General features: G+C 38.7%; 1 protein-coding gene across 3 annotated transcripts in view; it reads left to right on the forward strand.

Moving 5' to 3' along the window:
• SYTL5 (synaptotagmin like 5) overlaps positions 1-10625 on the forward strand; it is a 242297-nt gene extending 231672 nt beyond the window's left edge. For all 3 annotated transcript variants that reach the window (XM_057495496.1, XM_057495498.1, XM_057495497.1), the window contains one exon: positions 7540-10625. The gene's annotated coding sequence lies outside the window, so the exon portion shown is untranslated. The remainder of the gene's footprint in view (positions 1-7539) is intronic.
• The last annotated feature ends 4815 nt before the right edge of the window (positions 10626-15440 follow it).

Below are 15440 nucleotides of genomic sequence, written 5' to 3' on the forward strand. Positions count from 1 at the left end.
GCTGAGGGTCAAAGGAATGAACTATGCTGGTCATTTTGCTCACCCCACCAGACTCAGTCTCTGTAATTTTCCAGACTGCTTTGTGCTTTGCTCTTTTGCCCTCTGATTTGCTGCTAGGACTGTCCAACTGCAGCCAATAGTGGGAGATGAGAAGACAGGAGGGGAGAAAGTTCAGGGTATTTATTCCCCACGCTCCCTCCCTGCTGGGCTGAAGGTTGTTAAAGGCTGTGTTCCTCTGCCACAGCAACTCTTAGGTGGTCTGTCCTAAAACTACCTGCAGATATCTCTGGGTTCCAGGAATCACTCCCTCCATGTGCACTTCAGGCCTAGGGTGGGAAATGTCCTCTGGTGTTGCTAGCTTTGAAGTGCTTCAGTACCCTTTATTGAGGTCCTTTCCTAGCCCACACCATTATAATCCTTTCTTTCTGTCCTCAGTTCCCACTGGAGGCTGCCATCTGTTTGCCACAAGGATTTTGACTAAAAAATATATTGATTTTAGATACTTCCCACATCAGAGATGTTAAACTGAGGGTGGGGGGAAGTACACTGCATCTTCGGATCAATGAACTACTCTAGTTGCAGTATATTCCTGGAGAATGAATGAATCAATGAAAGATTAGCATTCACAGTGCAGCTCATCTCAAAGACAGATGTAGTATACTGGTGTGACAGATTGCGTGTTGTTCAGAATGAACTTCAAAATTCAGAATCAACACTGATTCTTTCTAAGTCCTTAGATAGATGCTCTTTCTCAGTTGTGAGACTGATAATCAATGAGAAGGTCATGGCCTTGCCCAGGACTCCTAGTTGTACACCAGGGCTAAAGCATTAGCATGCTGTCTAGTCATTCCATTTCTCATGAAATGAGAACTCCAAAGCAAATGTTACCAACACAGGTACAACTTTGCTTTTTTGTGAAGCGGTATGTCACTGTTGTTGTGACTCTTCATGAACTGAGGTCAGAGCTTTCTGCAAAAAGAGAATGGTCCACCAGTCTGGGGTCACATCAGATTCCTCAGGAGTTACAGTTAACTTACATTCACTACCCTGTGTGACAACTGGCATATATTTCAGCCAAGCCTGTTTGAACAGACATTGGCCTTCTTTACAGCCTAAGACACTATTTCATCTAGACTGTCTCCAGAACTTAACAGCCCTTTAGCTAAACTACTGATCAGAAGCACATAGGCTGTCTTACTACCGAAATCTAGCAATGACTGAGTCTGCTCAGTCTAGAACAAGAGCTGCTGTGCCTTTGGAAAAGTCTGTTCTGTTTCCTTTGCCTGATTCCTGATTTCCTAATTGTCCCCATAGTAACAAAGGAACAAGTGTCTCGCCCCTGGTCCTCCTCTAGAGCCATGCTACTCAGAGCACCGGTCCGTAATAAAAATAAGGAGCTTACATCAGACTGTAAATTAATGTGCTGCTTTCTTCATTGAAAAAGTTTTGCTATGAAAAAGTATCAGCCAAACTAAATAATGTGGTTATTGACAATGTTGATTTACATTCTGAGGGCAGCTCCCTATCTCTTTGGGAACCAGTAGCAAAGGGTCCAGGGTCCAACAGCCAGGAGGACTACACTCTGAGGAGCATTGCTCTAGAGGGACTTGGAACTCAGGCCCTTCACAGGCCCATCTTCTAAAATTGCCATCACTTGTTGAGAAATGAGAGTATTTCTTCCCATTCTGATTTTCAGAGAAAGAGGTGACTCTTCTCTCCAAGACTTTGAATTCATGCTTAGTCTCAGAGGGCTTCAGAAACCCACTATATGGCTAACCCAAGAGTCAAACAGGATTCCCTGAAACTAAGGGGAACATTGGAAGACATGCAGAAGGATCCAGATTTGATCTGTGGCCAGACAGATGACAGCATTTCAGTCCCACTTGAAATCAATTTGCTAGTCTCAGAGTGCTGTTGCCTAAGCACAGCACCCTCCTGCCAGAAAACTTGCTGCTTCTGATGGAAAGAAAAAGGGAGACAGACAAACAAAGCCCCAAACTGTGCACAGAAATTAAATCTCCCCCAAGTTCTGACATAGCCGTAGAACAGAAAGGAAAACAAATCCTTAAGCTGAGCATCTTCAGCAATGACACCATAAGACAGAAATGCACCTTCACCCCCAAAACTGATGTGGATTAACAAAGCTAGATGCCTTGCCTCATTCCTATGCCTTTTTCCTATGGAGAAACAGTGCTGTGTTTTAAAGGAGTTAAGCAGAATTCTAACTTTGTCATTCAAACTCTACACATTGGCTCTAGGTAAAAAAGCAATGACTTTGGTGATTCTGTTGATGGTTATGCTGGCATTATTCTTCCCTCACCCAAAAACAGTGGCCACCCATGAGAATCCCCTTGGAGGCTTTAAAAATTCCCCGTGTTCTGTTGAACCCAAAGAAATTACATTGTAATCTCAGGCGGTGGCACCAAGGTATCAGTAATTTTTGAGATTCCCAAGTAATTCCAGCGTGCGTCCAAGGTTAAGAAAGACTGTTGTAAAGAGTATTAAGAGAACCAGCAGACCAAGGTGGGGTGGTTGCAGGTTCTGCTGAAGAAGACATGCCCTTACTGGGCCCTAAGCTAAGCAGAACCTTCCAGTGTCTTTTCCGTTACTCGAGTCCCAGATTTAATATGGTTAAAAGCAAGTAAATCTGGGAGGAGAGGAAATATTTGTGACTTCTAGTGAAGATTAAATGAGATAATGTACATGCAGTGTTACAGTTTGGATTCTTGATGGGCCAAAAGAGTCCACTCATTCCTGCTACTAATTTCTGATTCATTTGCTGAAGGATATAGAACTCGTGGAAAGATAGTTGCAGAAAACAGGAACAGATGCAGCCCACTTGAAGGGATTTCCCCTTGCACTTTAGGTCTCTACAGGACACACAGCCAGTTAAGGGCCCTCTCCATGAGCAGGGCCAGAGTGGAGAAAAAGGGCCGGTTTTTGTTTTGCTTCCTCTCTTTCGGACTGAAGCTTCCATCACCATTCCAGAGCAATCAGTGCACTTTGAGGAAGCAGTTCACAGCGTGTGGTCTGTGAACCCCTGGGTGGCCTAAAACTCTTTCGGGGGGGTCAGCAAGGTCAAAGCTATTTTCCTTACTTTTTCTCTGTGTTGACATGTGCCCAGATGGCCCAGAAGCAATGGTAAATAAAACTGCTGGCACTTGCACATGAGTCAAGACAGTGTATTTCTTTGCCTTTCTGTGCTCACAGGAAAAAAAAAAAACCACTTTCATTTGAGAGAGCTCTTGATGAAGCAGTAAAAATTATTAATGTTTAATGTTGACCTTTAAATACATGTGCTTTTAATGATTTTTGTGCCTACCAAGTATGAGGGTTGTCTCAAGGAAGAACACGTGTGCATTTGAGTTACAAGGAGAACTGGCTGCATTTTTCATCATTTTTATTTTAAAGAACAAAGGACAGAGTAGCCATAGTTGTTCAGGCTTGAGGACTGGGCAGTCATTTTCTCAAAAACAGCAAAGCAAGCCTGTCACTTAAAGGAAAACAACTGACAGTAATCATTGTGTATGATAAAATTTGGGCTCTGAGGCAAAAAATTTGAGTTGGATAACTGGTACACATCGTTGTGAGTGTGACAGCTTCCCAATACTTAACGATTGTTCTGATAAAGTGATGATCTTAACTAATGTGATGGTTTAAAAATATTACATAACAAGTTTTATCGACTTTTGGAAGATGTGCCTATCTCAGTCAGTATTTTCTAAATGACCAATGCATGAGCTAGAAAATCATGCATGGGTAAAAGATACATTCCAAGGGCAATTCAGACCAGTGGGTTTTCATGCAACAGAGTCCATAAAGTTGTACTTTGTTTTATAACATATTGTACAACAATATATGTTGTACAATCAATATATTGACATTGATCTTTAAGGACCTAGCACTTGGTAAGTTTTGGTGAAGTGTCAAAGAAAAATATCCATAGCTATCTAAATAGACTATTAAAATACTCTCCTCTTTTTCAAGTTATCTGTCTTTGTGAAGCCAGATTTTCTTCATACACTTCAATCAAAACAACATACTGATAGTGCAACAGAATGGAAAAGCATATATGGGTATCTAGCTGTCTGCTTTTATGGCATACTTTGAAGAGACTTGCAGTAATGTACAATTATGGCACGCACTTTTATTTTTTGTTTTGAGAAGCATTTTTTCTAAAATGTGTTACCTATGTTAACAGATAAATTTGTTTTTTCTAAATGAATTAAAATACAGATTTTAAAAATTTCTCAGTTTTAACTTTTTAATGAAGTGTAACTGACATACATTATATTAGTTTCAGGTACACATAAGGATTTGATATTTATATATATTGTGAAATGGTCAGCACAGTTAGTCAGGTTAGAATCCATCACCACACATAGTTACAAAATTTTTTTCTTGTGATGAGCACTTTTTTTTTTGATGAGCACTTTTTAAGATCTCTTTTCTTAGCATCTTTAGTACCTTTCAAATATGAAATACAGTGTTATTAATGATAGTCACCGTGCTGTACCCATGACTTACTTATTTTACAACTGGAAGTTTATACCCCTTGATACCCTTCACCCATTTCACCAACCCCTCAGTCACCCCCTACAAAACTTCTGGCAACCACCAGTCTATTCTCTGTATCTATAACTTTTATTTTGTTTTGGATTCCACATATTAAGTGATATCACATGCTATTTGTCTTTCTGTCTCTGACTTATTTCACTTAGCATAAGGCCCCCTAGGTCCACCTGTGTTATCGCAAATGGCAAAATTTCATTTTTTTATGGCTAATATTCTACTGTGTATGTGTACCACATTTTCTTTATCCATCCAGCCATCCATTGATGGACATTTAGGTTTCCATATCTTGGCTATTGTAACTAGTGCTGCTGTGAACATGGGGTGCATATATCTTTTCGAGCTGCTGTTTTAATTTTCTTTGGCTAAATACTCAGAAGTGGAAAACAACTTGTTTTTCTACATTTTTCCAGAGTTATGTTTATCAACAGGAGAGTTAGTATGATATGAGCTGCACTACTGTTAACTGAAGTGGAATTCCTCTCTCTTCCTATCCTTGAACTGAGATCAGTCAGAAAGGTCATGTCCTCATCTGTGGCGAGACAACAGAGTCAATACCAGGTCCTTGAAAAATATGGCCTCCCCCAGCCGTTCAGTGTTCTATAAGCCCTATTTTCCCACAGTCCACACATGAAGTCAAATTTAACATCCTCTTACTTGAGTGGTTCTGATGTTGGTCTGAGTACGGTCATCGGTCACCCATTCTCTCACAGTCTCTCCCTTTATCCTTGGTGGATGGCCATCTGTCCAACATCTTGGGCTCACACTTGTATTTAGTGATATCACTACATATGCCTTTTAAAGCACACGTCCTGGTTTCTTAACATTTTACATCATTGTGGGTTTATGGTGCCAGTTGACATTAATCATTATATTTTTGTTGCTCAGATTGTCAGCACTGGGGCTTTATTAGCCCTTTCTTTAGGCTAAGTTATTCTTTCATTTTTTTAACTCTTTTATTGAAGTATAATTTACCTACAATAAAATGCACTGTACAGTCGAGTGTGTTTTGAAACATGTATAAACCTTGTAACCCACATCCCTATCAAGATAGAACATTTCTAACACCCCATGACATGTCCCTTGTTTCCTTTCCTCCTTTATAATCAGTTTCTCCCTGACATGAAACCACAGTTGTGCTGACTTCCCTCAGAATAGACTAGTTTTGCTTGTTTGCCAGCTTCACATGAAGCGAATTATAAATATGTACTTATCTGAGTCTGGCTTCTTTCACTAAGGATCCTGGTTTTGAATGCCATCGACATGTTGAACTTCTCAGTTGTTTATTTTTATTGCTGAGTGCTATTCTGTCATGCCAGTTTATACATTGCCCTGGGCCATTTCTGGTAGGGTTTATTATGAAGAAAGCTGCAAGCCTTTTTGCATATACACATTTGCTTTTCTCTTGAATAAGTACCTGGGAGTGCAATTTCTGGGTCTTAGGGAAGTTGTGCATGTAACTTTGTAAGAAATGACCAGTTTTCCAAAATAATTTTACCACTTCACACTCCTACCAGCCGGGTGAGAGAATTCCAGTTGTTCTACCTCCTGCCAACACTCCGTATTATTTTTAATTTTTTAACCTCTCCAGTGGCATTTCATTGTAGTTTTCATTTTTCATTTCCCTGATGACTAAAGCTGTTGAGCATCTTTTCTTGGCCACTCATATGTCTTCTTTGTGAACTCTCTGATAAAATCCATTGGCCATTTTGTTGTTGTTATTTTTATTTTATTATTGATTTGCAGGGGTAACTTACCTTCACCTTCTAAAAACAGTTACCTTGAAAAGCATCCTTACCTTCTGACAACAGCAAGATGTCTTCTGCTTGCTTTTGAATTTTCCTTGTGCACATGTGGAACCAACTACTCTCTAGAAAATCCTGTCATCTTCTTGGGGAACTAATGACAATTCCTGTGTAACTGTGAAGTCAGTTCTGGCCATGATGGGGACTGGACCTGGCTCAAAGCCTGTCAGGTCAACCCGTGCTTCCTATTTCTCTATCCTCCAGCTATAAGCATAAGACACCTTGCCAATCCCCTCATAGTCTGTTTTTACTGAAGTCTATATATAGTTGATACACATTATATTGGTTTCAGGTGTGCAGCATAATGATTGGACAATTATATACATTATGAAACGCTTACTGCTGTAAGTGTAGTTCCCATCTGTCAGCTTACAAAGATACTACAGTGTTATTGACTGTATTCCTGATGCTGTATTTTTATCCCTGTGACTAGTTTATTTTATAATTAGAAACCTGCACCTCTTTATCCTTGTCACTTGCTTTGCCCCCTCCCCCCACCTCCCTCATGCAGCCACCAGTCTTCTGTCATCCTCTCATTATCATACTCCTCTACTGCCCTAGCTGAACTCTCCCAGAGAACTGAACTCCTTTTGTGCGATGCCTTCTGAACCACTGCTCCATGCACATTTCCTAGTCAAGTAACCTTCTTATATCTTTGGCATCTTTTTAAGACTATCCTTGGTCAACCCTGGCTTTCTCCTGCAGTACTTTTCATAGGGGAAATTGTTCTCTTCCATCCTCCAATACCTCTTGGTTGAGAGGTAGTTTCAGTATCCCCCCAATTCCCCATTGCTCCTAATGGATCATTTTTTCCTAATCTAAGAAAAGGGTTTTCTGCAATTCCTGCCACCACCTTCCCCTTACAGTCACCTGTAGACAGTCAGTTCTCTCCTCCACACTTACATAAACCTTTGGAACTTGATCTCATTTATCTCCTCTGCCTTAACTCTTGCCAGGAGGTCTCATTATCACAACATCAAATTCCCTAATCACAATTCCAGTGATGTTTTCTTCCGTTCTCTGGCTATCACCTATATTCTAAATGCCTCCTGGCTTTATACTCATTCAGTCTTCAACCACATTAGGATTGCTAGCCCTTCCCTACATTCTTTCAACATATCAGCCTTATTACTGATTCATTTCTGTCCTTATTTCTTTTCAGACTGATCCTGGACATCTATTTTCTCAATGCTACAATCAACTCCCTTACCCTTGTCCAACCACCACACCTTTACCACAACCCTCCACCTCTAGATTTGTCCTGCATTATGCCCTATCTCCTCCTCCACCTGGCTGAATACGCATTGCTGAAGAGAAATGGCCAATTGTGCTGACTGATTTCCTTATGGCTTATGAGATAATGCTCCAAGAGGTACTTGAAGATCTCTATTAACAATAGAATTACAAGGAAGGAAAGTCCAAGAAATGCAGTATTTGAAGGCTATACCTTTTATTTTGCTGTATCACTCGGGATTCAATTGCAGAAAATAGAATCTACTACAGGTAGATTAAACAGAAAGGATTTCCTCATCTGGAAGTGAAGGGCTGAAGAAATAGACTTTATGCTGAACTTCCAAGAGAAACTCCCTAAACCACCTGGAACTGTAAAGGGATCTGCCAAGAAGCTGTAAAAGCAGAAATTTGTCTACTAAATACGGAAGCCACTTTTATATTTGCTTGTTTTAGAACCACTCCATTTTTGTTACCATCAGGAATCTATGGCCCCAATTAAGAGGCTGTCATCAGCTATTGGCAAAAGAACCATACTGCCTCAGTCACAGTTTCCAATGATGTGCATGCCTTGCATTTTGCTTCTCATTGCACACATTGATTCAGTTTCGAAACCAAGTCACAGTTGAGGGCGTCTAGATGACTGATGGAATCTTAATCACTTGTCACACTAGCTGCAAGGGAGTCTGGGAAATTTAGTTTATAAGTCTCTCATCATCTGCATGCTAGAAAGGGTTGAATACATATTGAACAAACCTATGTGCGTTATCCACTGTGCTACTCCTGTCCTATCCTAAAAATCATTGAAAGATTCTCCAACATATAGGATTTTAGATGTTGTGGAAACCAGCCTTAAAATTGGCCCCCAGTGATCCTTACCTCCTGGTATCCATGCCCTATATACTCCCCTCCCACAATGAATAGGGCTGACCTGTGTGACCAATAGGATCCTGTTAAAGTAATAGTGTGTCTTCTAAGGTGGTCATAAGATATTGTCACTTCCACTTTGCTTGTATCTCTTCAACTAGAAGAAGCCAAACACCATGTTATGAGCATATGCAAGTAACTCTGTGGAGAGGCCCATGTGGGGAAGAACACAGCCCTCTTCCAACAGCCCTACCAACTTGCCAGTTGCATGAGTAAGTCACCACAAAAGTGGACCCTCCAGCCCCAGTCAAGCCTCCAGATGACTGCAGCCTTAGACAACATCTGACTGCAACCTCATGAGAGACAAGCCAGAACTGGTCAGCCAAGCTGCTCTCAAATCTGTGACTCGCAGACATTCTGAGACATAATAAATATTTATTGTTGTTTTAAGCCACTAAGTTTTGAGGTAATTTTATAGATGCAGCATCTGGGACATTAATGCTTTCTTCAGTCTGCCTTGGGTGACCTCACTGCCCTTATTCTCCTTCAGTTGCTACCCCATTCATCTAAGCTCAGGCTCAAGGGCTGAGAGCTTATGGAGATGAAATCTACAGTTGTTTTGGAATGGCCTGGACTCCTCCACCTTCTGGCTCAGCCTTCACTAGCCTTCTGATAATGGTCAAGCACTACTATTGGACCAAACCCAGCAGACAATTATGCCTGGACAGAAAAATAAAAACTACCTGAAGGCATTGGAGACTGACCAAAAAGCAGGCACACACTGGAAGCCCGTCATCACTTAGAAGGAGGCAGTTATCCTAGGTGAGTCATCAGGGTGTTTGGGTTTCCTAAGGGCAAGTTGCAGTATGCAACATGCTGGGCTTGTTCAGGAGGCATAAATCAAGATAGTCTTACTGGTTTGAAGAACCAGAGGAGAGAGTAGGGGTGACCATAGCCACTGAAAAGTCAGCAGGGACATCTCAGAAAGGAGATAGCCAGAAGGGGATGGGACAGAGAAGGGGAACCCCAGATTCTGTATATAAATGACATGGAATTCTCACTCATTGCCGAACCACACATATGCAGGCCAGGAGTGGGGAACAGATTCCAAGTGGCCTAGCAAAGATTAAAAGAACTGAACTGAAATTCCTGGTCCCGTGTACTGAAGCAGACAGTTTTCAGTTTGAGTTCAGCCAATTTATCTGTTTATCACTTCACCACACACACAAACACACACACACACAAATTCTATACTAAACAGTGTGAGCACGCAGAACTGAGGATTTGTTTGTTTTTATGGAGTCCAAAAGGTCCATAGAAATGTCCTATAAGATCTGTAGTAACTAGTAGTCTAGAAGACAGCCTATTAATTAATCATTAGAAATGCCCCAGAATTTTGGTGTAGACTATTTATTTATATATATTGAATAAGTTTGACATAAAATTGTGTGACTTTAAGGTGTACAGTGTATTACTTTGATATTTGTATATTGTAATATGGTTGCTATTGTGATATTTATCACATTGCATGATTATAGTATGTATTACTGTCTATATTCTTTATACTGTGCATTAGATCTCTATGGCTTATTTATTACTCATTGCAAGTTTGTACCTTTAAACAATATCCATCTTATCCCCTGCCCCATATCTACTGGAAATCACCATTTTACTCTTTTTTTTTTTTTTACAGGTGTGACTTTTTTAGATTCCACATGTAACTGATACTCTGTAGCACTTGTCTTTCTCTGTCTGACTTATGTCACTTAGCATTAACTAATTAGCATTAGTTCAAGGTCCACCTATGTTGTTGTAAATAACAGGATAGCCTCCTTTCTCATGGCTGAATAATATTCCACTGTGTATATAAGTTACATCTTTTTTATCCATTCATCTATACTGATGGGCATTTGGGTTGTTTGTGTATCTTGGCTACTGTGAATAATGCTGTGATAAACATGGGAGTGCAGGTATCTCTTCAAACTCCTGTTTTCATTTCCTTTGGGTATATGCTCAGAAGTGGAATTGTTGGATCATATGGTAGTTCTATTTTTAATTTTTTGAGGAGCATCCATATTGTTTTCCATAATGGCTGGACCAATTTACACTCCTGCCAATAGTGTATAAGGATTCCCTTTTCACTACATCATCCTTGCCAGCACCAGTTGTCTCTTCTTAATGATAGCCATTCTAATAGGTGTGAAATTATACCTCATTGTGGTTGTGGTTTGTACTTCTCTGATGATTAGTGATGTTGAGCATCTTTTCATGTGTTTGTTCACCATTTTGATGTCCTCTGGGAAAACGTCTAGTTGTTCTGCCTTTTTTTAATTGGATTTTTTTTTCCTGAAGTTGTGTGAGTTCTTTATATATTTTGGATATTAACCCCTTATACAACATGTGGTTTGGGCAAATTTTGTCCCATTCAGTAGTTTGTCTTTTTGTTAATTGTTTCTTTTGCTGTGCAGCTTTTGAGCTTGATGTAGTCCCATTAATTGATATTTGTGTTTGTTTGTTTTAGTATCATGGCTGAAAAGTCATTGGGAAAACGAATACTGAGGAACTTCTTCCATAGAATTTCTTCTAGAAGTCTTATGATATCAAGTCTTATGCTTAATCTTTATTCTACTTCAAGTTAATTTTTGTGAGTGGTGTGAGATTGGGGTCCAATTTAATTGTTCTACATGTGTTTCTCCAGTTTCCCCAGCACCTTTTGTTTAAGAGACTATCCTTTCCCCACTTAGTGTCTGTAGCTCCCTTATATTGAGGTAGGTTCCTTCTATATCCAATCTGTTCATGGTTTCTATCATGAAAGGATGTTGTATTCTGTCCAATACTTTTTTCTGTGTCTATTGAGATGGTATGATTTTTATCTTTCATTTAATTGATGTGATATATTACATTTATTGATTGGCATATGTTGAACCATACTTGCATCCCAAGGATAAATCCTACTTGACCACAGTGTATAATGCTTTTAAGGTGTTCTTGAATTTGGTTTGTTAATAATTTGTTGAGAATTTTTACAACTATATCCATCAGGGATAGTTTCTATAGTTTTCTTGTGGTATCTTTATTTGGTTTTGCAATCAAGGTAATGCTGGCTTCATATGGGAGTGTTCCCTCCTCCTTGATATTTTGAAAGAATTGGAGGAAGATTGGTGTCATTCTTTAAATGTTTGGTAGAATTCTCCAGGGAAGCTGTCTGGTCCTGGAGTTTTCCGTATCGGGAGTTTCTTAATACCAATTCAATCTCTTTACTTGTTTTTGGTCTGTGCAGATTTTCTTTCTTCCTGATTCCATCTTAGTAGGTTGTGGGTTTCTAGAAGTATATCTGTTTCTTCTAGGTTATGTAATTTGTTGTCCTGTAATTGTTCATAGTAGTCTCTTATGATTTTATGTATTTCTGTAGTATCAGTTGTGTATCAGTTGCAATGTCTCCTCTTTCGTTTTTGATTTTATTTATTTTTCTCTCTTTTTTTCATAATCTAGCTAAAGGTTTGTCAATTTTGTTCATCTTTTTTGAAGAACCAGCTCTTAGTTTCATTAATCCTTTCTGTGTTTCTGGTCTGTATTTCATTAATCTGTATTTTGGTACTTCCTTTCTTCTGCTAACTTTAAGCTTAATTTGTTCTTTTTCTAGTTCCTTAAGTTGTAATTTCTTAATGTATACATTTATTGCTATAAACTTTCAGAAATGCTTTTGCTGCACCCCACAAGGTTTGATGTGTTGTATTTCCATTTTCATTTTTTTTAGATACTTTTTTATTTTGCTTTTGATTTCTCAGTGTCTGGAAATATGTTATTTTTAGTTTCCACATATTTGTAGATCTTCTCTCTTTCATCTTGATTACTAGTCTCATACCACTGTGGTCAAAAAAGATAGTTGGTATGATTTCAATCTTGTTAAATTTACTAAGATTTTTTATGTGTCCTATCATATGATCTGTCCTGGAGAATGTTCCATGTTCACTTGAGAAGAATGTGTATTTTGCTGCTTTTGGTTGGAATATTATACATATGTCTGCTAAATCAGTTTATTTGTTTTAAAATATGGCTCAAATCAAACATTTGCCTGGTGATTTCCTGTCTGGACAGCAAAACTATTGTTGATAGTGGCATATACTATTACTGTATTGTTGATAGTGGCATACTGTTCTTGTATCGTTGTCTACATCTCCCTTAAGATGTTGAGTTAGCTTAATATATTTCAGTGTTTAGGTGTTGGGAGTGTATATGTATTATGATTGTTATATCTTCTTGATGTTTTGAGCCCTTTATCATTACATAGTGACTGTCTCTTATTACTGTTTTTGGCTTTAAGTCTGTTTTGTCTGATACAAATATGGCTAAGCCCACTTATTTCAAGGAAGAAGAAACTAAATGTATCATGTTCTATCCCTTTACTTTGAGCTTATGTGTGTCTTTAGAACTAAAATAAATCTATACCAGCATATACTTGGGTCTTTTTTTTTTAACCCATCCAACTATGCTGTGCATTTTGATTAGTGAGTTAAATCCATTTACATTTAGGGTGATTATTGGTATGTAAAGACTTAGTACTGCCCTCTTCTCTTTTGCCTTCTGGTTATTTTGACTTTACTGTGTCTGTGTCTGTCTACTTTTGTAAGTTGGTTTTCCATGGTTTACTCCGTTTTTTTTTTTTAATGGTTTGTGTCTCTGCTCTAGATTTTTGCTTTATGGTTATCATGAAGTTCACATAGCAGAAAAAGGACTATTTTATCTTCATTTTCCTATAGATGTTCCATCCTTTCATATTTTTGATGTCATAAATTACTTTTATATTGATTTTAATACCAAATTGTATATTTTAATGTTTTTTACCTTTATGCTATAATTATTTAATTTACTATTCTAAAATAGAGTTGCAGTTTTTTAATCACCTTAATCAGAGTTTTGTATACTTTCATTTTTCATTTCAGCTTGAGGAACTCCTTTCAACATTTCTTGTAAGACAAGTCTAGTGGTGGTAATCATCTCTTTATGTCTGGTAAAGCCTTCTCTCTCATATCTGAAGGATAATTTTGCTGGATTCCTGACTGGTGAATTTTATCTTTCACTGGTTTGAATATATTATTCCACTGTCTCCTGGCCTGTAATGTTTCTGCTGAGAAATCTGCTGACAGCTTAATGGGAGTTCCCTTGTAGGTTACTGTCTTCTTTACCTTGGTTGCCTTTAAAATTCTTTATCATTCGCTTCTGACAATTTTACTATAATGTGTCTTAGAGAATATCTTTTTTTTCTAGTTTAACTGTCTTTTTAAAAATTTTTTATTAAGGTATGATTGATATACACTCTTATGAAGGTTTCACATGAAAAAACATTGTGGTTACTGCATTTACCCATATTATCAAGTCCCCACCAATACCCCAATGCAGTCACTGTCCATCAGTGCAGCAAGATGCCACAGATTCACTATGTACCTTCTCTGTGCTACACTGTTCTCCCCGTGATCCTCCACACCATGTGTATTAAACATAATACCCCTCAATCCCCTTCTCCCTCCCTCCCTGTCCGCCCTCCCACACACACCCCCTTTGGTAACCACTGGTTCATTCTTGGAGTCTCTGAGTCTGCTGCCATTTTGTTCCTTCAGTTTTGTTTCATTGTTATACTCCACAAATGAGGGAAATCATTTGGCACTAGTCTTTCTCTGCCTGGCTTATTTCACTGAGCATAATGTCCTCCAGCTCCATCCATGTTGTTGCAAATGGTAGGATTTGTTTCTTTCTTATGGCTGAATAATATTCCATTGTGTACATGTACCACATCTTCTTTATCCATTCATCTTCTGATGGACACTTAGGTTGCTTCCATATCTTGGCTATTGTAAAAAGTGCTGCAATAAACATAGGGGTGCATATGTCTCTTTGAATCTGAGAAGTTGTATTCTTTGGGTAAATTCCAAGGGTTGGGATTCCTGGGTCAAATGGTATTTCTATTTTTAGTTTTTGAGGAACCTCCATATTGCTTTCCACAATGGTTGAACTAGCTTACATTCTCACCAACAGTGTAGGAGGGTTCCCCTTTCTTTGCATCCTCGCCAGCATTTGTTGTTCTTAGTCTTTTCAATGCTGGCCATCCTTACTGGTGTGAGGTGATACCTCATTGCGGTTTTAATTTGCATTTCCCTGATGATTAGTGATGTGGAGCATCTTTTCATGTGTCTGTTGGCCATCTGAATTTTTTTTTGGAAAACTGTCCATATCCTCTGCCCATTTGTTAATTGGGTTATTTGGTTTTTGGGTGTTGAGGCATGTAAGTTCTTTATATATTTTGGATGTTAACCCCTTGTTGGATATGTCATTTACAAATATATTGTCCCCTTCTGTAGGATATCTTTTTGTACTGTTGATGGTGTCCTTTGCCATACAGAAACTTTTTAGTTTGATGTAGTCCCATGAGTTCATTTTTGCTTTTGTTTCCCTTTCTCAAGAAGATGCGTTCAGAAAGAAGTTGCTCATGCTTATATTCAGGAGATGTTTGCCTATGTTGTCTTCTAAGAGTTTTATGGTTTCATGACTTACATTCAAGTCTTTAATCCATTTTGAGTTTACTTTTGTGTATGGGGTTAAACAATAATCCAATTTCATTCTCTTGCATGTAGCTGTCCAGTTTTGCCAACACCAGCTGTTGAAGAGGCTGTCATTTCCCCATTGTATGTCCATGGCTCCTTTATCATATATTAATTGACCACATATGGTTGGGTTTACATCTGGGCTCTCTAGTCTGTTCCATTGGTCTATGGGTCTGTTCTTGTTCCAATACCAAATTGTCTTAATTACTGTGGCTTTGTAGTAGAGCTTGAAGTTGGGGAGCATAATTCCCCCTGCTTTATTCCTTCTCAGGATTGTTTTGGCTATTTGAGGTCTTTTGTGGTTCCATATGAATTTTAGGATGATTTTCTCTAGTTTGTTGAAGAATGCTGTTGGTATTTTGAAAGG

Source organism: Manis pentadactyla, chromosome X (genome assembly GCF_030020395.1).
Source record: "Manis pentadactyla isolate mManPen7 chromosome X, mManPen7.hap1, whole genome shotgun sequence".
In the NCBI taxonomy this organism is placed as follows: Eukaryota; Metazoa; Chordata; class Mammalia; order Pholidota; family Manidae; genus Manis; species Manis pentadactyla.